The sequence below is a fragment of the Acinonyx jubatus genome, chromosome C1 (assembly GCF_027475565.1).
Source record: "Acinonyx jubatus isolate Ajub_Pintada_27869175 chromosome C1, VMU_Ajub_asm_v1.0, whole genome shotgun sequence".
Taxonomy (NCBI): Eukaryota; Metazoa; Chordata; class Mammalia; order Carnivora; family Felidae; genus Acinonyx; species Acinonyx jubatus.
In genome coordinates, this window is record NC_069381.1 from 29,024,803 (window position 1) to 29,050,989 (window position 26,187).

General features: G+C 50.8%; 1 long non-coding RNA gene across 8 annotated transcripts in view; it reads left to right on the top strand.

The window, feature by feature from the left end:
• Positions 1-26,187, top strand: part of LOC113599415 (uncharacterized) — a 67,782-nt gene that overhangs the window by 34,557 nt on the left and 7,038 nt on the right. For 3 of the 8 annotated variants that reach the window (XR_008294032.1, XR_008294038.1, XR_008294027.1), the window contains exon 2: positions 17,649-17,760. The exons of 1 other annotated variant lie outside the window; for it this stretch is intronic. This is a non-coding gene — a long non-coding RNA (uncharacterized LOC113599415). Of the gene's footprint in view, positions 1-9,531; positions 10,767-13,180; positions 13,323-17,648; positions 17,765-26,187 lie in introns of those variants that run through there. 4 more of the 8 variants (XR_008294030.1, XR_008294029.1, XR_008294028.1 and 1 more) reach the window with 4 other exon arrangements.

A 26,187-nucleotide genomic window follows, 5' to 3' on the forward strand; every position in this document is an offset into this window, starting at 1 on the left:
ATGCCTGGTGTGGGGGCCTCTGGCAGCAGCTTTTCTTCTGGGACAGTGGGAGGAAGCCTGTGCCCTCAGTGCAGGCAACCTCAACCCACCCCCACCTCCCCCATTTCGGAGCCCAGTGAATAGAGAAAGAGAGAGAACACAGAACTATTGAGCACCTATTCTGTATCAGCATGCTTGGTCCTTCCTTGCCATTATGTCATTTCATCCCAGGGACAATCCCAGAAGGTAGTAGGTATCATCCTCATTTACGGGTAAAAAACCGAGGCTCACAGATGTGAAAATTCTTTGCTGGCCTTTCGACTCCAGAGTTCTTAGGCACGCTGCTATTCTGCCTATAAGACTGTGGCTTCCCGCACTCCATGTGGCGCACCCCCCCCCCCCCCCAAGCAGAGGGAGAGGGTTGGGGCCTCCCCCAGCTTACAGAAGAGGAAACTGAGGAAGGACCCGAACCCGGACATCTAGTCTGCACTTGGCAAGTTAAACCCGCTCCTGGCAGCGGCCCTGACCTCTCAGGCATGGGAAGAGCACTTGGCAGGCCTGGTAGGAAGGGCTTCCTGCGGGCTGCATTCCTGCCCGCTGTCTTGGAGGCAGGCAGGCTGGGGTGCGGAGGCCGTCGGCCTCACACAAGCTCCCTTTCATGATGCCCAACAAGGCTCCCTCAGAGCCGGGACTCGGCTGTGCAAACACGCACATCTGGGTTGCTGGCCGGAGCAGGGCAGCGGAACTCCCCCGCAGCTGGCCAGCTGCTCCTGACCTCTGGACAAAGGGAGCTGTGGCCCTGTGGGGGCTCCCAGGGAACTTGCGGCTCTGGAGGGTACAGCCCCTACGCGGCCCTCCACGGGGAACAGTCCTCTCTGGCTGCTGCCTGTCACTTTCATCAGGGCTGGAACTCGACACTGACAGCGTTTCCTGCTGAGGGCACGCTCTCCCTCGCCCCCCCACCCCCACCCCCAGCCGGGCCCACACCCAGCCAGAATGAAGAAAATAGCACAAAGGCTTCAGGCAGCGAGGGGCTTGAGTGGCTTCAAAGAAGCCTCTGAACAGCCACCCCATCCGCACGGAGTTTGTTATTTCACGGAGGAGAAAGACCCGAATCAAATAATCGCACACGCAGAAAAACAATGATAAATGACGGCGAACTCTTACATCTGTGTTTTTCAGGTTCTAGGCGTTGCGTTTGGTGCTTTACACATTTCAACTCATTTCATCCTGATAACAACCCCCTGAGGGCAATATGATTATTATGCCCATCCGTACGTATAGATTAGGTGGTTGAGGCACAGAGAGGTTTGGTGACTCACTCAGGGCCACATAGCTAGTAAGTGGCAGGACCAGGATTTGGACTCCGTGTACATTCTTAACAATGACGCACATTTATGGATCCCTGTAAAGGCAGTGACGGGGAAGGGGGATGTCACTGGAGAGGGAAATAGGACTTGAGTTTAGGGAAGATCGCTTTGGTTGCTGGGAGCAGATCTGAGGGTCTGGATCGTAGGCTGTCACAAGAGTATAAATGAGAGACGGTGGAGGTGTGGCCTGGATTAGGCCTGAGGAGAAGAAGACGGGTCTGGGGGAGATAGAAGCCTCTGGAATGGTGGTACCTGGCAGCTGACTGGGTGTGGGAGTGAGGACTCCACCCTGCATTTGGAGGTGAGCCAGCTGGGTCCCAGGTGCCTTCTTCACATGCCTGGCAGGACCCCTTTGGCTCTCCCACCTGCCCAGAGGCAGGAGGAGTGGTCTGTGGGGCATGTCTGTAGTGCTCCAGCTCCAGGAGCTGAGGGAGCAGGGGGAGAGGTCAGCGGTGCAGTGGAGGAAGCTCCACATTGGGCATCAAACATGGATTTAAATCCTGCCTTCTCTGGCAAGCTGTGGGACTCTGGGTGAATCGCCTGCGTCGCAGAACCTTCCTTTCTTCTGCAGTCGGAGAAATGGTGCCTCCCTGGCAGGACTCGTGTGAGACATTGGATATGAAAGGAGCTGCAAAGGGAGAGGCTGAGACTGTTGCAGCTGCTTAAAGCTTCACTTGAGGCCCCCTTCTGTGTGATGGGGGGTGGGCAGGGAGGGCACAGGGGACCTGCCTGGCAGGCAGAGAGAACAGTCCTGCCTGAGTTAGTACCTGGAGTGGGGCCAGCTGGAAAGGGCATCCCTCATTCATTTCAGCTCATCCTCGCATTTAACAAACGTTTTACTGAACATCTACTAAGTGCCAAGCCCCGTCCAAGGGGCTGCGGTATCGAGATGAAGCGAGGTCTGCCCAGTCCTGGCTTTCCAGAGCTCCCTTTCCAGTGGGGGCAGCCGGTAGCGCTGAGCAAGAATAATTAACCAAGAGGGTCGTGAAAGCCCCCAGTGAGGTAAGGAGAGTGACCGGGGAGAGGGGCTCCTCCAGCTGAGGCCTGGCTGACAGAAGAAGGCAGCCTAGAGGCGCCAAGGGGAATGTCTGGCCCGCTTAGGTGTCTGGTGAGAAAGGAGGGGTGTGGTGGCAGAGGCCTCGAGAGATAGGAGGGCAGCCAGCTGCCTTTCGGCTCCGGCTCCGCAGGCCCTTCTAGGGAGTGTGAACTTGACTCCAGGAGCGATGGGAAGCCTTTGAAAGGATTAATGCCAGGCCAGGGCAGAATCGGATGCACTGGTTACTCCAGTTGTCTTGCAGAGAACCAGCTTAATTGGGGGAAGGATCCTGATGCGCTCCAACTCCTGCTCCCTTCCCCCAAAGGACCACACCTCTGTCAGTGTAGGCCTTACCTGCCCTCCACGCCCCCACCCCTCTTTCAGACTGCGGGCTCCAGAGGTGCCGTGGCCCCCCAAGAGCACCAAGAGGCAGAGGGCTGAGGCGGAGGGCTGGCTGACTGCCCCGGGCAGGCTGGGCTGGAAGCCCACAGGCGGGGACCCAAGTGCAAGGGCAGTGGGCGCACGCCGGGCTGCCCTGCCAGCTTCCACCCACCATGTGGGGCAGGCCCCCCACCCCCACCCCGCATGGGGCTTTTGAATTAAAAAGTCTTAACTTTTTCTTTTAAATGGCAGCTCTGTGTACTGTACATGGTAATTAATACATTAGCATTTATGCAAAATACCATCGCAGCCGGGCTGGTATGTCAGCTGCCTTCCTGAGCTGTAAAAATGTGAGCGCCCCGAGGTACCTCAGACGGGCCCCCCCCAGCCCCCCTGCCCACCCGCCCCCAGCAGACGGCTCCGTCTGACCTGCGCCGTTCACTAACACCCACCGGTGTGTGTCTGCACACGCTGGCCAATGTATATGGGTCCTCTTACGAGGGCCTGCGGGTGGGCAGACCTGTCCTCGCCTGTGCACGTACACACACTGCCTGCGTTCGGATGAACGCGCGTGTGTGGTACACGAGGGCATCTCTGTGTCTGCATGTGCCTGTGTGCCGGTCTCAGACGTGTGGTTCTGTGTGAGCATCTCCGAACGTACATGTGTGGACATCTCTGTGTGCCGTGTCTGCAGGTGGTTTTGTATTTGCGACTAGGTACCTGTGCGGGTCTGTCTGTGTGTGTGCCTGGGCAGTGTCAGTGTGTGTCCGTGTGCATCCATGCGGGTTATGCACGCACGTACCTGTGGGCACGCGTATGCCTGTTCATATTCATATGTGTGCATCGCTGGGCGCTTGTGTGTCAGAGCCTAGGTGTGGGTCACTAGGCATGCCTGTGGGGGTCTGCCATTTGTGTCTGTGCATCTGGGTGTTAGTAGGGCTCTGTGTGCCTCTGTATGTGTTTGGATATACCCGTGTGTGCTCCTATGCATGCAGAAGTGTGTGTGTGTGTGTGTGTGTGTGTGTGTGTGTGTGTGTGTGTGTGATGCTTGCTAGAATGGCTCAGAAAGGCAAACAGTGACACTTGGGGTCAGGCTGGGGCTCTGAGGGGCAGAGCCTCTCTGGGGCACTTGCTAGCTCTGAGGTCTTGGGAAAGTCACACCTCAGTGTCCTCATCTGTAAACTGGGACTAATGAAATCTACCCTGCCCCCAAACAACAATAATATTCACTGGGCACTGGATGCCCTGCAGTCAAATGGGGAAGATGAACCCATAAGCAGGTGATAGCTCAGGGGGCTGCAAGGAATGTCACTTAGCCCCGACAAGGAGATGGGAGATGGGCGTAGGGAAAGCGTCTCTGAGCAGGCAATTGTTGAGCGAATCTTGGAGGATGAGGAGGGGTTAGCAGATGAAGAAGCCCAGAGGGTGAGTCAGCCTGAAGGAGTGCAGATGTGGAGTGGTCTGGCCCATTCCGACTGGCTGGAGACCAACCAGCAGCGAGCTGGCAGGAGTCGGGGACCTGCCTGGTGGGTCATCCAGGGTCGCCCATACTGGGGCAATGGGGGGCCAGTGAGGGCCTCCTTAAAGGAGAGGGTCAGGGTCAGAGTAGAGCCTCACTCTAGCTTCTGCAGGGAGGAAGGACTATGGTGGGTGCCTGTCTGCTGAGGGGTAACCTGAGCCCAGGCAGTGGGGGAGAAGAGAAGGCGAATGGGTCAGAGGGAATTGCTGAGTCAGCATCCACAGCAGGCAGAGATTGATTCGATAATGAAGTGCCGGGAGGGAGGGGGAGAGCTGGGAGGGGGCCCACTCCATCTGTGGCCCCAGTGATTGGGTGGTTGATGAGGCTGTCCACCGAGACAGTGGACACAGAAGGAGGAAGGAAGGGGGTCTCTCTGGAGGGAGGGTGGTGAGTTTTAGACCTCTTGAGGCTGCAACACCCATGAGATATCGTTCATTCATTTCATTTACTCATACATTCCCCGTGTATCAGGCATCTGAGAGACCAGGATGAACAAGACAGAAGATTGTCATAGGCAGAGGTAAAAGCAGGTGCCGAGGCCCAGTAGGAAGATACCGTGGGGTCTGGGAAGAGTAATAATGAACGGCTCAGGAAGGCGGGAGAATGTAGGAGAGGGGGGTGAGCACGTGAAATGTTTGGGGATGGCAGTGTGGGGCAGGCACTGGCGGTTGGGGGTTGCATTTTAGGAAACCCTTTCTTTTCTCTTCTTGCCCATGTTTGTAGCCCGCTGAAGGATCCCTGGGTTTCTGATTTGTGAAATGGGGCTGATGCGCTGTACAGCGTTGTAAAATAGAGCGATGCTGGGCCCTGGTAATATGTCCCTGCCGTCAAGGAACTTCCAGAAACAGACACTACGTGTGGTAGGTGCCCTGAGAGGGGCCAGTGCGTAATAAGTAGCCAATACCCGCTTGTTGAATAAAGTGCCCATTGAATGCATAGTAGCACAGGGGTCTGGGGAGCTGAATAAAGGAGGCATCGATGGACGGGATCCATCTGGGAGCAGGGGAGTTATTAGGGAAGACTTCCCAGACGAGGTGACTCCCAAGTTGGGTCCTAGAGAATGAGTAGGAATTACCCAGGGGAAGTGGGGTGGGGTGGGGGGAGCAGCATGGGCCAAGGTGTGGAGGTAGGACAGCACAGCGGGCTGGGGGAATTGTAAGTCATTCAGCGGGGCTGGAGCACACGATTGTGCAGGGTGAAGAGTGTAGATGGGTGTGGTCGGAGCACGACCAAGGTCTTGTCACAAAAGACCTTGAGCGTCAGCCTAAGGGGCTTGGATCCCCCGGCTACCCTCCCCCCATGGGCAGTGTGGAGCCTTAGGTACCTTTTAAGCAGAGGAATGGCTGGTGAGTAAATTTTGTAGAAATCATGCTGGGTACTACGTACTGACTGAGGGAGGGCAGGGCTAAGGACAGGGAGCCCAGACTTTTGTGGCTTCGTTTGGAAGTAATGACCGTGCTGCTATACCTCTTGGATTTATCTTAAGGGATGGGGCACCAAGGCTTTTAAAAATTATGGCATGCACTGGGCGAGCAGCAGGAACCCTGGTTTCAATCCTGCACCCTGCCATTATCTTGCCCTGTGACCTTGACTTGGCCAAGTCAATTAGCTTCTGAGAGCTTTAGGTGGTTTGTAGGTCAGGAGACCGGCAGGAGGTGATCCAGGTAGAAAGGGAGGGTTGCTGGGAAGGGCTTTGTTTCCCTCACCTCCTGGGCACCAGGGGGCAGGGAGGGGGCCTGCTGCTTCCCTCCTTCCCTCTCCTCCTAAGGAGGAGGGTGAGGACGAGGACAAGGGCAAGCTCATGTATTTTCATGCCGTGGCCTCGACACTCAGCCCCACAGTCCCAGCTCACAGAGGCTGGGAGGCTGCTCTGGGGTGGGCCGACCCCGCCCACCAGCAGACACTCCGCTATTGTTCAAAATGGAATTGGTCCCAGGAAGCTTGGAGCCTGTGAAAACCACCATGAATTTTGCAAAACAGCTCTGAGGCGGTAAAGCATGTCAGAAGAATCAAATGTGGAAATCCCTATTTAGAAACTCCACTCTGGACAGGCAGAAGGGATGGGGCAGGGGCTCGGGCCCTAAACGTCCTTCCGCTGGAGCCTCGGGAGTGTGCCCAGCCGACGCCAGAGGAGAGACAGCCCCTTGGCCCGGGCTTCTGCCTGGTTCACCTGGCCTCGGATCGAGTCCTTCCCAAGGCACCCCGCCCCCCATCCTTGCCCAACGTACCTATACTTTCTTTCTCTTTTGAAAGCAGCTTTATCATTTTGTAAAAAAGGATACATATGCTCGTTGCAAAAAATTCAGACAATATGGAAAAGTTCAAAGAAAAATGTAAAAATCACCTCAGATTTCACCATCCAGAGATAACCACATAACATTTTGGTGAACGTCCTTCCAGACTTCTCTCTGTGCATAAATATACACAAATAGATTCCACGTATGCAATTCTACCCTGAGTGAGATCAGACGCCACATGCTGTTCTGTCACCTGTTTTTTTTCCCCCACTCAGCAATATGTCATGGGCATCCTTCATATCAATACATGTAGATCAACCTCTTAGTTTTAATGCCTGCATTATGTGTGTGGATAGACCTCACGTTACTTACCCAGTCCCCAGCTGATGGTGATATGTGTTTTTCCAATTGGTTTGCTTTTACAGATATCCCCGCAATGAACTTCTATGTGCATACATCTTTGTGAATTTCATTCATTCATTCGTTCATTCGTCCGTTTGTTTGTTCTTTCGTTCATGCCACAAATGTTACCAAGTGCATTCTACGTACCAACCCCGGGACCAGGCTGGGGATAGAAAGGGTGAGTGAAACAACGTGGTCAGTGCTTGCTTTTACAGAATTTATGACGTAGTGAGGAGACAGGCCATTCAGCCCCTGCCAGCAGGGGAGACAGCAGTTTTCTTTGCATTGAGCTTGTGTCTTAAGTGCTTCCACAAAATAATGATCCAATAAGCATGTGATGCGGAGTGCACAGAAAAAGTGCTCAAAGCATGAATGAAAAGTTCCAGCTGTGAGCGAGTAAGACCAGAGAAGATAACCTAGACTGGGGAGTCAGGGAGGGCTTCTCTGAGGGGTTGGCACTGAGGTTGAAAGATGAACGGGCAAGAGGCAGGGTCAGCGGATGGACGAGGGAAGGGTAGGTGGATGCGGAGGGGAACAGCGTGAGGATTTCACTTGGGGGGAGCGGTAGTTTCAATTATTAACATGCAGAAGATTCCTAAAGATGGAATTGCTGGGTCAGAGAGTAAAAGCAGAGTCTGTGTTTCATCTCACGTTATATCTCGCTTCCCGCAAAGGTGTTCTGAGATTCAGTAAGAGCGGGCACAGAGGGTTAAGCCCAGCCCTCACGTACAGGAAGCGAGCCGGTCACTGCTGTTGCCATTATTATTATAATTATCTCTGCTAATATAATAGGTGAAAAATGATATCTCATCTTTGTTTTTAACCAACGTGTCTTTTTTTTTTTTTTTTTTGACTCTGCAGGAAATGAGCCCTTGGGGGGAAATGAACTATCTTTCTTTCTTAAGTCACCTTTGTCAGAACCTTCCTGTGCCCCTTGGCGGGGCGGGAAAGCTCTCTCTGTCCCATCCTCACAGCAGAGCGCCGGGGACTTTGAGATGACTCCAAAGCCCGTGTGGCTCAGGGTGTCCCAAAGCAGGTGCCGCTCGGAGAGGAGGGTGGCTTGGGACCTGTGTCGGCTGGCTGGGTGTTATGCCCGTGGGGAGGGACAGGCGGAAAGGTGGGGGCCCCAGAGGCAGAATCCACATGCTATTAGAAGTGCTTAGAGATCCCCGGAGCTTCTGGATGATGTTAATGCAGCTGTATGAATATTAACAGAGTGGCCATTAATATTGATGACAATAATAAGCAAGTGTGAGTATTATTCTTAAAGAGGGCTGCTGCTTCAGCTGTTGCCTCCCTTCATTGAGACGCCTCTGAGGTTCTCGGCCTTCCTCTTCCCAGACCTCACGCAAGACTCAATGGCATCCTCGTGACTTCTGCCCGGGCAGGGACTGAGCCAAAAAGGCGTTTCCAACACTTCGGATTGGACGAGAATCAATGCAGGAAACCCGAGTTTCCGTCCCAGGCACGCCGTGGGCCGTGTGAGCGGGTCGGGGGGCAGGCAAGGGATATATCTGCTTGTATATGGGCCGCCAGCTGTGAGGACTGTGCTTCTGACCCGCCGTCTACCACCCCAGAGGAGTGTGGGCAGGGGGCTTGCAAGGGGCCCATCTCCAGGTGGCTGGAGGAATTACCCTGCTAAAGTGGTCATGAATTATAGAAAGGAAGAGGTGGGGGGAAGGCCCAGAATATCATATGTGTAAATAAACCAGAGTGGCGGTCAGACATAAAAGCCAGCCACCAAGCTCTTGTACCCAGGGCGTCCCCTTCTCTTGCCGACCCACTCGTGCCGAGTACACAGCGCGTCGCTTACAACCTCCTTCTCCAAAGGATTTGTTAATAAGTCAATGACGGAACATCTAAAGGGGAAAAATATTTCTCTTTATAGTTGGAGATAATTGTCCCAGGAAAAAAAAAACAACAAACCTTTAATTACAACTCACATGGAGAAAGCTTGATTTGTGGGCAGAGCCCAAATGCTGAGGAGCTAGATGTAAAATATTTGTAATATTTAGGGAACCTAGAGTTTTACATAAAAGTAAACAGCATTGCCTGAAGGCACAATTTCCAGCAACACAATAAAATGTGCAGTGAATTTATGGCGGCCATCCATTAGCTCTTACCAAGGCAACGTCGCCCCTATCTGTCGTCCATCATTATAATAGAGGGTTAATGCACCGAATTTACATAAAAAAGTCATATTGTCTGCATGAATTATTTACACTCGAAGCTGTTTTTACAGCTTGGTTTCAAGCTGGATTCTGGGAGAGATTCTGCCAGTAAATTACTCTGTGGAGACCTGGTTCTATAACTGCGTGCGGAGCCAGCAATGAAAAGAAAGGAAAATGGGCAGGCCCTGGCGGGTCGTTGGTGCTGACGCCTCTCGGGTGGGGGCTGGAGGCGGCGGTGGAGGCTTCCGGAGGCTGTTGGACCTTGCCGCAGACGGGGCTCTGTTTCTGGGCCCACGGCTTCACGGTTGCTGCCCGGCTGCCCAGCTGGTCAAAGCCAGTTTGGGCCCACGGGAACGCAGGGATCCTTCTGAGGTATCCGGGGCGGGTGGTGGGGGGGGGAGCTCTTGGAGGCTGAAGTCAGAGGTCTTTTAGGGGATCAGGGTCCAGGAGGGGAAGAGGAGCGCCTGTGTTTTAGGAGCAGGGGCCTGGTTCGGCAGTGTGAGTGAGACCCATGGTTCCCATTGTACAGATGGGAAGACTGAGACCTCGGAAGGCACCTACTCAAGAAGCGGGAAGCCCATTCATTCCAGGTGGGCCCAGGGAAGGTGGGGACATACGGACACGTCAGGCAGAGTGGGATGGTGATGGGGCGTCCATCGGGGGACAGGCACAGGCCCCAGGCCTCCCACCTCAGTGCTTATGTTTTCTAGACCTTTGAGTGAGTGGAAGGCAGTTTCAGTGCTTGGGCTGGGGATGAGCTGTGCTCTTGGCACAGAGTTCTTAAATTCTCTTTGCTTTAGGGTTTGGGCTGCTGGGGAGAGCTCCTCGTGCCTCCCGGTGAGGCGGAAGTGGGAGAGCCTCGGCACACAGTGGAAACACACCTGGATTTTTAGGCCCATGCCTGCTGCGTGGCGTTGGGCAAGCCCCCTAGTATCCGGGGGGACTCAGTTTCCTCATCCGTACAATGGGATTCCCAGTCCCGGCTCCCTCAGCCTGTTCCCCAAATGAGGGGAGGCTCGAATGGGATGGCATGCTCTGGGAGGTGTGCAGTGTGTCACAAGCACGGCCACAGGTGACAGGGGTCAGCAGAGGAAAGCCTTGAGGTTAGAGCTGATAGAGGGATAGACAGATGGAGAGAGAAGCCTGGAGAGATCAAAGAATCCCAGAGACAGAGAGAGAGGGAGAGACAAAGAGCGATCACACAGAAACAAAGAGAGAGGGACAGAGATGGAGATGGGCAGGAGGTGTAGACCCAGGAAAAAAGAGTCAGGCAAACTGCGTCAGGCTGTGACTTCCTGGAGCCCCGATGGTGTTTTCCTGGCCAGCGGACAGCGTGGCAGGCTGGGGGCTGCCCTTTAGCCTGGACTCTCTCTCCATCCAGGCCAAGAAGTTCCCCGGGCTTCTCTCTGGCCTGGAGGTTCCCGCCTGGTCACCCTCTGCTTTTCTGTCGCACAGGGAAGACTGAGCTGGCTGCCAGCCCCGTCCTCCCCCATCCCCCAGCGCCCGGGACCGGCTGGTGCTCATTGCTGCTACACTCGGGTCTCCCGCTCCAGGAGCAGCCACGGCAGGTCCCCAAGGGCCTGGAGACAACAAATGACTCCCCGCTGACGGGTTGCTCGCTGCCTCCTGCCTGCGAGCCCGTTCGGCTGCACACCGCACGCAGATAATCATGTAAGGCAAGGGAACCCCTCCTGCCCGTGGTGCTGTGATTTAAACCTGAACTTTGCTTTGCTTTCATCCCCTGGAGAAGTGAGATTTAGATGATAAATTTCTCCGTCTTCCTGGGAGCGTGCACACACATGTGCGCAGACCTGCGCCTCCACGCACACGTAGAGGTGCTCACACATTGCGGAGCCCCCGTGCATGAGCGCTTACAGATGTGTCCACCCTGTTGCAAACCACACGTGTACACATTCACATGTGATGCATTTGTATGACACGCATGCCATCCCGGGGGGGGGGACCCGCGGCCCCCGGTTAGGGCAGGAGGAAAATGTCTCGGTGGCCGGAACGGCTAGCGTGCACGGGGTGGGTGGGAGAGGGTGAGGAGGACAGGCAAGGCTGAGACCGGAAGACGCTGTCCAAATCTCGCCCCACCGTGCTGCCTGGAAGAGGGGAAGGAGGTTCGTGTTTTTGTGTGAGTGTGCTTGTCTGCACGTGTGTCCCTGTGCACGAGTCCGCGTGCCCATCTGTGGGTGTTGACAAGCGTGGGAACCTTTGTTGCACGCTGAGGTTGGCGGCCTACGGGCAGGGGAGGGTGCGGTGCGTTGGAAAATCACACCCCCGCTGCCGCTGGCCCGCTGTTGGCCTCGGGCAAGCTGGCGCCCCTCTCTGGTCTTCCTTCTGGCCACCGAGGGTCCAGCCAGTTCTGACTTTCTAGTCTGTCTGTGAGAACATGAGGGTGTGTTTCTCTGAGTAAGCTGGGCTTGGGTGTGCGTGTGTGTGTGGTGAGTTTGAGAAACGATCTGTGTGTATGTTTCACTTAGTGAAAGTATCTGTGAGAGTGAGGACATCCTTGTTTTAAATTGCACCCCTCCTACTCCTTTTCTGCCTTAATCTTCTCCATTACACTGGTCGCCCCTGAACGCCACTGTACTTTTGCTAATTTATGTTGTGTATGGTTTCCGTCTCCCTGGCGGAACGTAAACCCCACAAGGATCGGACTTTTAGCTGCTGTGCTCACGTGTATCCCCCCGTTAGAACCATCTCTGGCACAGGTGGCCTCGTGAAACTTCAGTGCATATTCATTGAATGAACAAATGAATGAATGAACAACCTTATCAGCTCCCTCAGGTGTTCTCTTACGGGTCACTTGCCTTCCTTTCTCGAAAATGCTGTTAATCATGAAGTCCTGTATGTGGGCCAGTAGAAGTTGACATCAGTGAGGGGCAGATCAAGTGTGGAAAGCCAGGCAAGAGGGAAAGGTACTTTTTAAAAAATGTTTATTTATTTAATTTGAGAGGGGGAGGCAGAGAGAGAGAGAGGGAGACTCACACACAATCCCAAGCAGGCTCCGCACTGTCAGCACAGAGCCCGATGCAGGGCTCGAACTCATGAACTGTGAGATCATGACCTGAGCCAAAATCAAGAGTCGGATGCTCAACTGACTGAGCCCCCCAGGCGCCCCGGGAAAGATACTTTTTAAGAAAGAGAGTGCTGTGTACCTTCCCAGGAGCAGCTTTTCTGACGGAGCTCTGAGGACGGAGGGGCAGATTTCAGGGTATGGGAGGAAGGAGGGAAGAGGGAGGAGGGAGGTGAGGGTAAGGTAAAGACAGTGGTTTAGGTAGTATGTGGAGGAAATGGGAGAAGGCATTAACTGGAGGAGGCAGTGGGGTCCTGTGGTCATTCCCACTAGCTTGGTGACATTTATCAACCTTCTTGTCGGGAGTGGCCCAGGTTCCTGGTATCTGGTAGCTTAAGTAGGTCTTCTGGGATTTGAGACAGAGACTATCTACCCGACTGTGGGAATTCATGTTGATGGAAACGTCTAGAACTATGTTGTCCGATGCAGGAGGCACTGGCCACACAGATGTGGCTATGGAGCACTCAAGTGTCACTGTTTAAAAAAATAATTTTTTAATGTTTATTTATTTTTGAGAGAGAGACAGAACGTGAGCAGAGGAGGGGCAGAGAGAGAGAGGGAGACACAGAATCTGAGGCAGGCTCCAGGCTCTGAACGGTCAGCACAGAGCCCGACGTGGGGCCCGAACCCACAAACTGTGAGATCATGAGCTGAGCTGGAGTCAGATGCTTAACGGACTGAGCCACCCAGGTGCCTTAAGTGTCACTTTTTACAAAAAAGTTTTATTTATTTAAGTAATCTCCACATCCCACGTGGGGCTTGAACTCCTGACCCTGAGATCAAGCATTACACACTTCTCTGACTGAGCCAGCCAGGTGCCCCCCTCAAGTGTCACTTTTTTAATGAGGCCCTGACCACCCTACTTAAAATTGCTGCCTGCCTCCTCCGAGGCACCCAGATTCCCCTTGTCTGATTTTAATTTCTCTTTTGCCCTTATCGCCTTCCAATACACTAAATGATTTATTCACTTAAGCTTGTTTTTTGCTGTTGGTGTTCCGGTGAGAACGAGAGACCTTGCAAGGGCGGGACCTTCGTCTGGTTTGGCCACGGATGTATCCCATGTGCCCAGGAGAGCGCCTGGCGTGTGGCAGGTGTTTCGTCAGTGTTTGCTGAGTGATTGGCTGCACTTCCGCCCGAGTGGATTTGTGAAGTATGTTTTGTGAGTGGGCTTGTAAAGTAAGTGCTTGCAGGATGTGAGTGTCAAGGGGCTGTGGGTTTTTTTTTTGTTGTTTATTTATTTATTTTGGGGGAGGAGGGGCAGAGAGAGAGAGAGAGAGAGAGAGAGAGAGAGAGAGAGAGAGACAGAATCCCAAGCAGGCTCTGTACTGGCAGCATGGAGCCCAGCGTGGGGCTTGAACTCACGAACTGCGAGATGGTGACCTGAGCCGGAATCGAGAGTTGGATGCTTAACTGATTGAGCCACCCGGGCGCCCCAAGGGGCAGTGTTTTTGCTTGTGGGGGTGACTGACTGTGTTTGGGAGGTGGGTGGGTTTGCTCCAGAGCTCTGCCCTCTGGGGCCTGGGGAGCAGTTCTCTGATAGAGGCTCTAGGATCTGGGCGTCCTGACTGGACATCGTCAAGGGTCTGCCAACAGGCCCAGGATGGCTTCCCCTGGAAACTCCAGGAGTCCTTTCCTTGACACGCTGCCCCATTGGTGGCCATGGGCCTGAGCCCTAGCTCTGGGAGCTCCCTCGGTCCGCTCTCTCCTTTCCCCATGGGCAGACCATGCCCCAAACTTAGGGAATCCCCGCACCCTGTAGCCAGTCTGCCCCCTGGGCTGGGAGGAGTCAGGGGGGTGAAGGCCGGTAGTCAGTACTGGAGGACAGCTGTGCTGGGTGGCTGGACTCAGCATCTGGATAATCTGGACGTGTGGTTGGGAGGAGGGGCCTGGCGGTACCCCTTGGGCAGTGGTCAGTTCAGAGGTGTCAGGGCTGGGCAGCAGGTGGCTGGGCCCGGGTGAAGGGCTGAGGAAGAGGGGCCGGGCTGGCCTTGTGCTTAGGCTATGGGGGGTGGTGGTCAAGGGCCCAGGAGTCAAGAGCTTAGGATGCCCATGTGGAGGTCAGCCTCTAGGGCCAAGACAAGGAACCCAGTGGTCCCAGTCTTCAGGAAGCAATGGGCTTTGGTGCCCCAGTTCATTCCCTTTTATGTGAAGGTGGTGGCTACAGAGCTGCTGGGAGGTGGGGGTGAGGCGTGGCCACCCCTGTGGATGACAGCATCGGGACCCAAAGGCGCTCAACCAAGTGACCTCGGTGCCAAGACCCAAAAAGACAAGTGCACTAGGGCTGGAGACAAAGTATCCCCTCAAGGCCTACATTTAGGAAAAAATTGTCTACTATTGAGAGCATGGTGTTTGGGGTCAGACAGAACTGTGTGTAGCTTTCACACTTTCCAGCTGTGTGACTTTGGAAAGGTCACTTAACCTCTCTGAGCCTCAGTTTCCTCATAGGTAAATGGAGATACTTTTCTTTCTTTCTTTCTCTTTCTTTCTTTCTTCCTTTCTTTCTTTCTTTCTTTCTTTCTTTCTTTCTTTCTTTCTTCCTTCCTTCCTTCCTTCCTTCCTTCCTTCCTTCCTTCCTTCCTTCCTTCCTTTCTTTCTTTCTTTCTTTCTTTCTTTCTTTCTTTCTTTCTTTCTTTCTTTCTTTCTTTTAGTGTGAGAGTGGGAGTGGGGCAGAGGGGCAGAGAGAGAAACAGAGAGAGAATCACGAGCAGGGTCCACACTCAGCATTGAGCCCAGCTCAATCTCACGACCGTGGGATCATGACCTGAGCTGAAATCAAGAGTTGGACCCTCAACTGACTGAGCTGTGCAGGCGCCCCGCTACTTTTTTTTCATAGTGGGACTGGAAGGATTAAGCTGTCATTATGACCGTTGCTATTTTATTTAAACGACCGCACAGATCCAGGAAGGGAAGACTGCTTTGACAGGAGTTCACCTCAAAAAGACCCAGGGCTTTGGCTGATCGCAGATTAATACGAGGGCCTCGTATGGATGGTGACGTCTGTGATTAGAAAAGAAGGGGCAGCTGGTGGCTCAGTCGGTTAAGCGCCCGACTCTTAATTTTGGCTCAGGTTATGATCTCACGATCCGTGAGTTCGAGCCCCGCGAACTCAGTTTGGAGCCTGCTTGGGATTCTCTCTCTCTCCCTTTCTCTCTGCCCCTCCCCTGCTTGTGCTCTCTCCCTCTCTCAAAATAAATAAAAACAAGCATTTCAAAAAAGAAAAGAAAAGAAGGTAGTCATCCCTGGAGCCAACATGGGCTCAGCAAGACCAGGCGAATCTTTCAGATTCCGGACAGCTTAGCGATTGGGGGAATCTGTTATTTATTGGGTGCCTGTTGCGAGCTGGATACTTCACATATATGATCTTAATCTTCACAAGTTGTGCTCTGGATGTGACAGTATCCATTTTACAGATGGGAGATTGAGGCTCCGGGAAGTTGAATGGCATTCCCAAGACTGAGGGCGCTGGGATTCAAGCCTGAATCTGTCTGGCCCTTCGTGTCATATCGCGCTGCCTCCTAAAACACTGGATAGGGTCTGTCATGCTCTCTAGGACATGATGGCTGGCTGGGAGGGCATCGAGGGGGCTCCTGTCTGGCTGAAAGACCGCCACAGAATGTTTATAGAGTTGGAACCAGGTCAGTCTGCGTGGGTCTTTAGAGGTACCCGTGGGGCTCTGCCTTCTACCCTGTTCTGACCAATATATGCCACAGACCCAAAAGGAGGTATAAAGGGTGCGGGCCTGTAACAGCAAGAGGTGATAGAACAGAGAAAAAGGACAGAGCAGAGCTCAGATAGCAAGTCAGGATCCTGAAAGATTTCAACAGGCTGGGGTGGTCAGGTGGGTTTGGCATGATGAAATGTCCCAGGGACAGTAAAGGCTGGGGCCTGTCTTGACTACTGGAAAAAATGAGAAAGGGATTTAGGAGTTCAAGGACCAGTGAGTTCAGTATGTGTCACTAGGCTACATTAAGAAAGGTATGGAGTTTGGAACAAGGGAGGGGGACCACTGTCCTGGCCCAGCCTGCTTTCTGCCCTGGGGCAGTCTCTACTGTGCATATTTGAAGGTCATGTGTGATTTTCTGTCCTTCATCTTTTTTTGCGGGGGGGGGGGTGGGGTGGTGCGGGGCGGGGGGGGGGGGCGGGTGGCGGTTGAGGTAGGCAGAGCCCTTCTGGAGTTTGGCCCTTGGATTCCATCCAGAGTAGCCTTCCAAAATGCCACCTTTGGAGGTGGGGAAGTAGCAGCAGATTTTCTGAACTTCTGTTTGAACAGAAAGTTCTGGATCTGGTCTTTATGCTCTCTGGGCAGAGGAATGTGCTGGTCCCTGAATGCTGAGGAACTGGGAGGGGTCCTGGTCCCCTTGGCCACTGGCCAGGTGGGTCCACTCCCTTTCCAGCTACGTCCTTCTCCTCTCAGAGCCTTATCCCGGAGGTCAGTGCTTCTCCAGGGCCTGGCAGCGTTGGGTCTTCTGTGCTGGAGGCGGGCAGGAACAGAGAGCCTTGTAAGTTGCTCATGTCGGGGCTGGATCCCTGCTTGAGCTGGGGTGTCACCTGCCAAGCTGAATTCGGCACAGGAAGCGCCTGGCTGGGAGACGTACTGTTTAATTTGGAGGTTCTGTTCCACTCTGAAACGCACTGCTCCTGCCAGCTGCAGTGAAGGGAAGCTGTTCAGCTTTCCTCTCTCATGCCAGGATCACAGCCACTTTTTCCTGAGAAAGAAACAGGGCTGCAGACAGTTTTACTCATTAAATGCTTCTTTTCCTTTTAAATCTGTTTTTACAAAAAAAAAAATTTTTTTTTTTGCACGAACAGAAAAGCGAAACGAGTGATATTAAAATAAACAAGGCATTGGAGACAGGAAGGTTAAAGCAGATTGTTGGGGGTGGGGAAGGGGGTTGGAGACGCCCCACGTTTCTGCACACAGGCTGCTCGTAGCCCGTTGAAAATGCGAGCGAGAGAAAATGTCCAGGAGTCTGCCCACCTCCCAGCCCAGAAAAGCTTTTTTTTTCCCTCAAGTGTCTTGGGGATTTACTGAGAAAGAAATGGGGAGGGGAGCTCTCATTTATCAAGAGCCCACTAAATAAATGCTAGACCTGTAACCTGGGTGATGTCATTCAGTCCTCCGAGGAACCCTGGGGGATAGGGCCCATTTTATAGATAAGGAAGGTTGAGGCTCAGATGTATTTTTTTCTCTTTTTTGAGAGAGGGAGTGTGAGAGAGAGAGAGAGGGCACAAGTGAGTGAGGGGGAGAGAGAGGGAGAGAGAGAGAGAGAGAGAGAGAGAGAGAGAAGCAGGGCTCACCTGGGGTTCGTGTTTTACCTGAATCAGGGCTCGAGCTCACCTGAAGCAGGGCTCGGAGGCTCACATGGGTTAAGGTTAACCAGTCGGGGATATACGGACCTGGGATCTGACCTTGCATGTGCCTGACCTCAGATGCCATGCTCTTTTGCGCTATCCTTTGTCACCCTGAGCAGTGGTATATCCAGCTGGCGGATGCAGAAGGAGGAAGAGGAGAAAGATGAGATGTTGGCCAGCCCTGAAGAGTGGGTGTCCTACCTGGCGAGAGAGCACAAGACACTGATTGCTGTGAGTGAGCCAAACCTTAGTTGCTGGGTTCTGACAGATACAGGGGGTTGGGGGAAGGGTGTGGGGTATGGATGGGGTTGGCTTGATAACCAGGATAGGTTTCCCGGAGCTGGCCCTCTGGAAGTTGAATGGAGGTGAGAGAATGGCCTTGAGCAAAGGCAGGAAAGGTGCTAATCTGGCTTGGGTGTGAAGAGGTGAATCAGGGTGGGGTTGTCAGGATGGTTGTGTTGGAATCAGGGGATCAGGGTGGAGAGTGTGATGCCAAGAAAGAGTCTTGGACTGCGAGGCAGGTGCCTGGTTCTTGTCCTGGAGCTGCCACTGCTCACTTGCTGTGTGGTCTTGGGAAAATCCCTTTCCCTCTCTCGGCCTCAGATTTTCTGTCCGTTAAAATGGTGGAATTGAACTTGAGAGCCCCTACAGACCCTTGCAGGGTCCCATGAAGACAGAAGGTGACTATAAAATCCAGAAGGCCTTGAATTAAGGACTTGGCATTAGAATCATCATGAAATATTAGTCTAAGAGGCCCCCAGAAATCACCTTCTAGATCATCTTACTTCAGTCTGCAACGAGTTTTTGAGGTGAAGGGAAGGGAGGTGGGAGAGGGAGGGGCCTCCAGAGGCCTGGATGACATGCAGAGGACACCGAGGGGTCTGGCGGGGTTTTACATGCATTCTGCACCAACATGCGGTGGACCAAGAGGTAAGGGGTCAAACAGGAGAGGGAGGTGAGGCCAGACCGTGGAGGACCAAGGGGCTTCCGTTCTATCCTCTGGGTAGTGGGGAGCCATCGAAGGAGTGGGAAGGACCTGTGCAGAGGGGCCACTTTGACAGATCACGTGGGCAGGTTTGATGATGTGTTTGACGGGGGCTGGGAGTCGATACAGGCCAGGGTGAGTGCTGGGAGGGCAGTTAGGGCGCCGCATGTCCATTCAGGGAGAGACGGTGATGGTCTGAGCCGTGGGAGCAGAGTGGGCATGTTGAGGACAACATCCATTCAGGAGGAACTAGGAAGTGGGGGGGATAGGATTTGTTGATTGACTGCACGTGAGGAGTGAGGCAGAAGGACCCCAGGTTTCTGGCTCCGTGGTCCTTACTGAGATGGAAACACTGGGGGAGGGATAGATTTTGGGGGGAAGAAGATGAATTCAGTTTTGGGTTTGGTGAGTGTGAAGAATCAATGGAACACGTATGTCATGACTTTTTCATTCAATTGATCACTCCTTTCTTCATTCATTCGCCATTGAGCATTCACTGTGTGCCAGGCACGGCTGGCTGCTGCCTTCCCGAAGCTGTCAGTCTAGAGGGGCACTCAGAAAGTTCTTCCTCATGCTGAATTTCAGTCTGCCGGATTTTTGGTCTTCTTCTGCCCTTCGGGACCTCGCGGGACTTTTCCACCTTCAGAGAGTAGAGACCAGTGGTTGTGGCTCCCTGCGTTGCTTCTGGTTCAGGGAATATGGGGCTATGCAGGCCATGTGAATTTAGAAAGTTGCATAGAAATGGATTTCGGACCTGAGTGCCTTTTTGCATGGCCTCATCTGTCGAGTGGGTTTAATCAAGCCTCTCTTACAGGCGGTGGTGTGCTGGAGTGGGTTCCTACTGGCTTCCAGAACCGACCGAAGGCATCTCTTCTCAACTCTGTGGTCAGTGACATCCCATTGGTAGCTCGAAGTCAACCACGGTGGGAATATTTAGACCATGGGAATTGGCCGCTGCTACAAGCCGGGTCTCTTTCTTTCTTCCAGACTGCTAGTTGGTAAATATCTGCCAGCATCCTACTGCTTAAGGACTCACGGGCAGGATGCAAGATGTTGAGCACCTAGTGCACGGCCCCCGTGTAGGCACACCTGCTTGGCACACAGTAGGAGCCTCACAAACATGACTCCCTTCTCCTTAGACATCTCTCTTGTAGGGGCAAAGCGATTGTTCCATTCACTCAGAGCATCACCTCCCTTTCAGCCAGGGACGACTCCTCTCTCCTCAAACGACGTGGTTCCAGTGACAGCTGCCCTCTACTTGCTCCCTCTGGCCTCGGCAGAGGGGTGGATCCAACAGGATGAGGAGTTTGGAGTCTTATGAATCTGGATTTGAATCTTGGCTCTGCCCCCTGCTAGCTGTGTAATAACCCTGGGCGAGTTATTTAATCGCTCTGAACCTCAATTAAGTCACCTGTAAACTGAGGACAGACATGCCTCCCTCATTAAGTTGTTGTGCAGATGGAATGAGGTAATGGGTGTGTGTGGGTGCACGAGGCCCTGGCAGCGAGGCGGCAGTTTCAGTGGGAGCTTGACCGACGCTGGTCTCCTTCCCTGAAAAGTCCAGTGTGGACTCGGGGTGGGGGGTGGGGGCGCTCTGACAGCCGGCAGGGGGGCAGGGGGGGCAGCGGGGAGGCGGAATCAGGGCTGCATCCTTGGGAAAGCTATTTCCTGGTGGAACGCGTAGGCCCGGAGTGGCTGCGGGCCGTAGGACCCTCCAAATACATTCCGAGTGCAGCGGAGGGGAACTCCCCAGGCCGAGGTTCACGCTTCCAGACCGTCACCTGCAGATCTGCAGATATAACCGCCTACCAGCAGCTCGGCTCGTGGGTTTCTGGGGCGGCTGTGGCAGCCTGGGCTGCGCTGATTTACCACCCCAGCCCCAAGCAGATTAAATCACCCAGAGTCATTTGAATTGTACCTGGCCTTGTCACACAAATCTTAGAAACTGCTGTCTGGCAGGAAAACTTTCTCTGTACTCTTCGGAGGAAGTCTGAGAGCTCTAGAAATTGAGGCGGAGTGGGAAAAAGAAGGTGGTGCTGGGAGGGGGAGGGGTAGGTTTCTGCATCTTTGGGTCAGGCCTGAGTTGGTGGTTGGAGGAGAGACTGTGGGGTGTGTACCCGTGAGAGAGCGAGCGAGCGAGCGAGCGAGCGAGCGAGAGAGAATGAGAGAGTGCGAGCTCATTGCAGTGGCCTTTGGGGGCAATGTCATCTCTGGCTGTGTGACACAGGGCAAGTCACTTAACCTCTCTGAGTCTCAGTGGATTGTTGTGAAGGTCAAAAGGGCTAGCTTGCTAGTGTTTTGTAGACTTTATTAATCAGCTGGGAAGAATAGACAAATGACTATATAAACAAATTACGTATGGCCGTGCTTACCATATGTTGAGCAGAGAGTAGGGACTCTGGGAGTTAAAAGAGAGTGGGTCCATTATCAGAACTCTGGAGCTTGACTTGGGCCTTAAAGGAAGGCTAAGTCCCAGGAGAGTGATGTGGAAGAGGTTATAGTGCAATTAAAATTGTCAGCCCCCCATCCATCTCCCATGGTGTATGTGGCTTTGGAGTGGAGTCCTGATTGACTTCGCCAGTCAACATAGTCCTTCTCCCCAAGACCCATTTTTGACACATGGATTGGTTCTAAACCAATCAATACACACATTTCCCCAGTCACAGGAATTGGTTTAGATTGGCCCAGTGAGACAGAAGGCCAGAATTTTTTTGTTAGATGACTGGAGAAAGACATCCAGTCTCTCTATCTGGATTTGAATGAGGTAGCTTGTGGATCTAATTCCTGGCAGGCATCTGGTGACTGGGAACACAACCGGAGATTACTGTAAACGTAGGGATGTGGGAAGAGCCTGGAACATCACAGAAGAATTCTGTCCCAGCCCTGATCAAACTGTGCCTGAAGCCTGTTGCATCTGGACTTTCTATTAAGTGAGCTGATGAATTTACTTTTAAAAGCCCACTTAGATTTTAATTTTGCATTATTTAGAGCTAAAATCTGATACAGGGATCTGAGTGGAGAGTGAGGACCTACTTGGTATCAGGCAGCCATTAGTGAGGAGAACATCTAGGCTGGAGGAAAGGGTTGGGAGGGGTGTGTGATGAGCAGGGGTGGCAGGAGGCCACAGGTAATAAGGCTGGAAGAAAGTTTGGAGTTGAATAATGGAAGATCTCAGACACAAGTATAAGAATCTGGGCCTTCATTCTGTAGGCAGTGGGGGATATTTGAAGACTTGTGAGCTAGTGAGGGCATGGTAGGGTGCTGTGAGCTGAGTGGGATTTGAGAAGGTCAACCTAAGAGTAGGATGTAGGTGGGACTGGAAGGAGAAGTTGGGGGCTAAGACCTGAGAACATGATCATTTACTGATACTGCACCCAGTGTGTGGATTATCTCACTTAGTTCTTATAATAACTCCTCTTTTCTTTTCTCTTCTTTTCTTTTTTTTCTTTTTTCTTTTCTTTTCCTTTCCTTTCCTTTCCTTTCTTTTCCTTTCCTTTCCTTTCCTTTTTTCTTTTCTTTTCATTTCTTTTCTTTCCTTTCCGTTCTTTTCTTTTCTTTTCCTTTCCTTTCCTTTCTTCTTTTCTTTTCTTTCCCTCTTTTCTTTTCCTTTCCCTTCCTTTCCTTTCCCTTTTTTCTTTTCTCTTTTCTTTCTTTTCTTTTCTTTTCTTTTCCTTTCCTTTCCTTTCTTTTCTTTTCCTTTCCTTTCCTTTTCTTTTCTTTCCCTTTCTTTTCTTTTCCTTTCCCTTCCTTTCTTTTCTTTTCTTTTCCTTTCCTTTCCTTTCTTTTTTCTTTTCTCTTTTTTTCTTTTTTCTTTTCTTTTCCTTTCCTTTCCTTTCTTTTTTCTTTTCTTTTCTTTCCCTTTCTTTTCCCTTCCTTTCCTTTTTTCTTTTATTTTCTCTTCTTTTCTCTTTCTTTCTTTCTTTCTTTCTTTCTTTCTTTCTCTCTCTCTTTTCTTTCTTTTTCTTTTTGTTTCAATAATCTTCAATAACTTGACAAGACCGTATAGTTACTAAATGACAATCAGGACCCGAATACAGGTCATCTGACTTCAAAGCCTGTACCTTATTCACATTTGTGATGACACAGGTGACAAATGAATACAAGCCAAACCAGGATAGTGGTCACAGGAAGGGATGCATGGGAGACATTAGGCTGGTGACTCCCTAGATATGTTCTCATTAAAGTCAGAAACTAGACCAGGGCAGCTGTTGTTATCAGTATTTTAAAAATCACTTTTGCAGCACCTGAGTGGCTGAGTCGGGTGGGCATCTGACTTTGGCTCAGGTCATGATCTTCCCACTTGTGGGTTGGAGCCCCAAGTCAGGCTCTGTGCTGACAGCTCAGAGCCTGGAGCCTGCTTCAGATTCTGTGTCTTCCTCTCACCCCTCTCTTGCTCACACTCTCTCTCTCAAAAATAAATAAACATTAAAACATTTTTTTCTTAATAAAAAAATTTTAAAAACCCACTTTTCCTAAGGGTGCCTGGGTGGCCAGTTGGTTAAGCGTCTGATTTCAGCTCAAGTCATGATCTTGCGATTCATGAGTTTGAGCCCCTCATCAGGCTCTACACTGACAGCACAGAGCCTGCTTGGAATTCTTTCTCCCCTACTCTCTCTCCTCTTCCCCTGCTTGTGCTCTCTCTCAAAATAAATAAAATTTTTAAAATAACCCACTTTTCCTAAGGTGCTAGGCATTGTAATTAGACAAGAAATAAAAAGAGATACATATTAGAAAAGGAGAGCCAATAATCATATCTAGCAGATATGATTATTATTTATCTGTAAAAATTCAAGACGGTTTCATGAAAACAACTGGAAAAAGTAAAGTTTGGTAAAATGGCCAGTAACAAAACAACATATAAAAACAAATAGCTTTTCTATTTATAAAATGACTACCTAGAAGGTAAAGTAAAAGGCCTCATTGGCACTGTCAAGAAGAAAATAGTAACACAAAATGCCTGGAAATAAACTTTATTAGAAACATGTGGGATTTACAGGAAGAAAACCAGAAAACTTGCCTGATAGAAAAGAGACTCGGATAAATATGGCATGTCCCTAGTTCTTGGGTGAAAAGATTTAATGCTTTAAGTTTGTTCGTGCTCCTTAAGGGAGTGTACAAAAATGAAGATACTCCAATTAATACTGCAACAGGATTTTTAAAAAATTTGACAAAAATAATTATAAAGCTAATCTGGAGGAGTAAAAAAAAAAAAATAGAGTAGCTAAGGGAAATTCTGAAAAAGAAAAATGATGAATACTTACCCTCTCAGATATTAAAATGTTTTATAAAGGGACAATAATTAAAATTCTTATGTAAGAATAGCAGATCACCAGGATAGAATAGAGGGTCTGGAAATGGATCCAAGTATTTAAGGGAATTTTGTATACGATAAAATGGCATTTCTGTTGAGTTGGGAAAATATGGGCTGGTTTATAAATGGTGTTGGCATGGGCCAGCCATTACAACACAAGCTGGTTTTCTGTCTTTCTCCAATAAGACCAAGGCATGAAGACTACAGAGTCTTCATGAATACGAATGAATAAATATGAATGACTATTTTGGTCATCTTAACGTGGTGATGTTCCTTCTAAGCATGATGGGATATCCAGGAATCATAAAAGAAAAGATTGATACATTTGAATATATGAAGATGGAAAGTTTAAGACCATTAATAGTAAAGGAGAGGGGCGCCTGGGTGGCTCAGTCGGTTGAGCGTCCGACTTCTGCTCAGGTCATGATCTCACAGTCTATGAGTTTGAGCCCCGTGTCAGGCTCTGTGCTGACAGCTTGGAGCCTGGAGCCTGCTTCAGATTCTGTGTCTCCCTCTCTCTCTGCCCCTCCCCTGCTCATGCTCTGTCCCTCTCTGTCTTAAAAATAAATAAAAACATTAAAAAAGTAGTAAAGGAGAAAAGGGAAAGTGTATATGATAGATAAGTGTTTAATCTGATTCTCAAATGTGCAAAGAACTCTTAAACCATTCATTAAGAAAAAGATAAATATCTCATTAGAAAAATGGGCAAAAGACACGAACAGGCAATTCACAAAGAAAATAATTACAAATGACAAAAAAAGAAGAAAAGATACTCATTTACTTTCATTAATAATTTAAACAATGCCACTAAAAATGAATGTCTTTTGCCATCTGTTGATTTGACCAAACATTAAAACCTGGGGCTAGTGAGGGTGTGGGAAGATATGCTGGGACACTGTTGATGGGAAGTACATTGTACGTTTTCAGAAGGACAGAGTGGCAAAATTGGAAATAGTGTACTCTTGCAGCAATTTGCTTTGTACGATTTTATCCTAAGGAGATAATTACAAAGAATAAGCAAAGAGATATATACATGGATATTTACCACAATATTGTTTATGAGAGTAAAATCTTGACAACGTTCTAAAGGATCAATAGAGACCCAGCTAAATAAAGTATGATACATACATACAATGGAATACTATGAAGTAATTAAAATAATTTTGTAGAGCTCTATTTATTGACATAGAAAGATGTCTATGACATATTGTTGAGAGAGAAAAGCAGGTGTCAGTGAGAACAGTATGTATAATACAATCCCTCGTCTATAAATTATATACATAGATCTCTATGTGTATATATGCATAGAGATATGTCTGGAAGGCTGTTCACCAAAATGCTGGAGTGGTTATATCTGGGTGGTAGGATTTTGAGTGATTTTTACTTTCTTTTTCCTACTTTTAAGTATTGGTTTGATTTTTTAAAATTTTTTTTTATACTGAGGATATATCATGTTCTTCAGTCAGAATAAATAATAAAGCTATTTTTATTTTGGAAATTAGATAAATATTAAATAAGAGGACTCGGCACATCGTGATTTAATGGATGCAGATAAAGAGTCAAGATGCTGCCAAGAATTTGATCCTTGAGCCTGGGAGGATTATGCATCGTGGAGAACCTGGAGTGGGAGCTGATTCTGGAGGAGAGAGGAAGTGCTGGGATTTTGGAGCTTTGGCTTGTTGCTGTGGCCTGTAGGCAGCAGGACGGCTCTTAGGAGGCTGATCCTAGGGGCACACTTGAGGGGCACAGAGGGCTTTTCCCAAGGACCAAGCTGTGGATGAGATCTCAGAAGGAGGGGGTGTAGGAGCAAGAGAAGGCTGGAAATCGGGCCCTGGAACATGGCCACGTTGATGTGATGGAAGAAACTGCATTAATGGTCAGAAAGGCAAGGAACCACGGGGGGTGGGGGGTGCATAGCTTGTCTTGGAATTCCATAGGGCGGGGGTGAATTTCCAGAGAAAGGTCAACCATATCTAATGCTGCAAAGGCACGGACACCAGGGAGAGGGTACGGGACTTGACAAATAGGAGTCTGTTGGTGACCTTGGAGGGAGCGGTTTGGGTGGGGGAATGGGGCCATGTGTGGGTGTGTGTGGGAGTTGGGTGTTTGTTAAGGGAGAAAGGAGGGTTGTAGCTTGGGGGAGTAGTTTTGAGGGAAAGGGACTGAGCCTTGCTTGGGGGGGTGGCATTAACTGGCATGGGCACCACCCTGCCCACTCCCCAACACTGGCAGGCATCTCTAGACATTCTGCGCAACCTGGGGAAGCTTCAACACCTTTTTCCCAACAGCCAGACCAGGGAGCCACCAGAATCTATTGGACTTGGCCGGTGAGAGGAGCCTCTTTTCCATGCCTGGGCTTGAA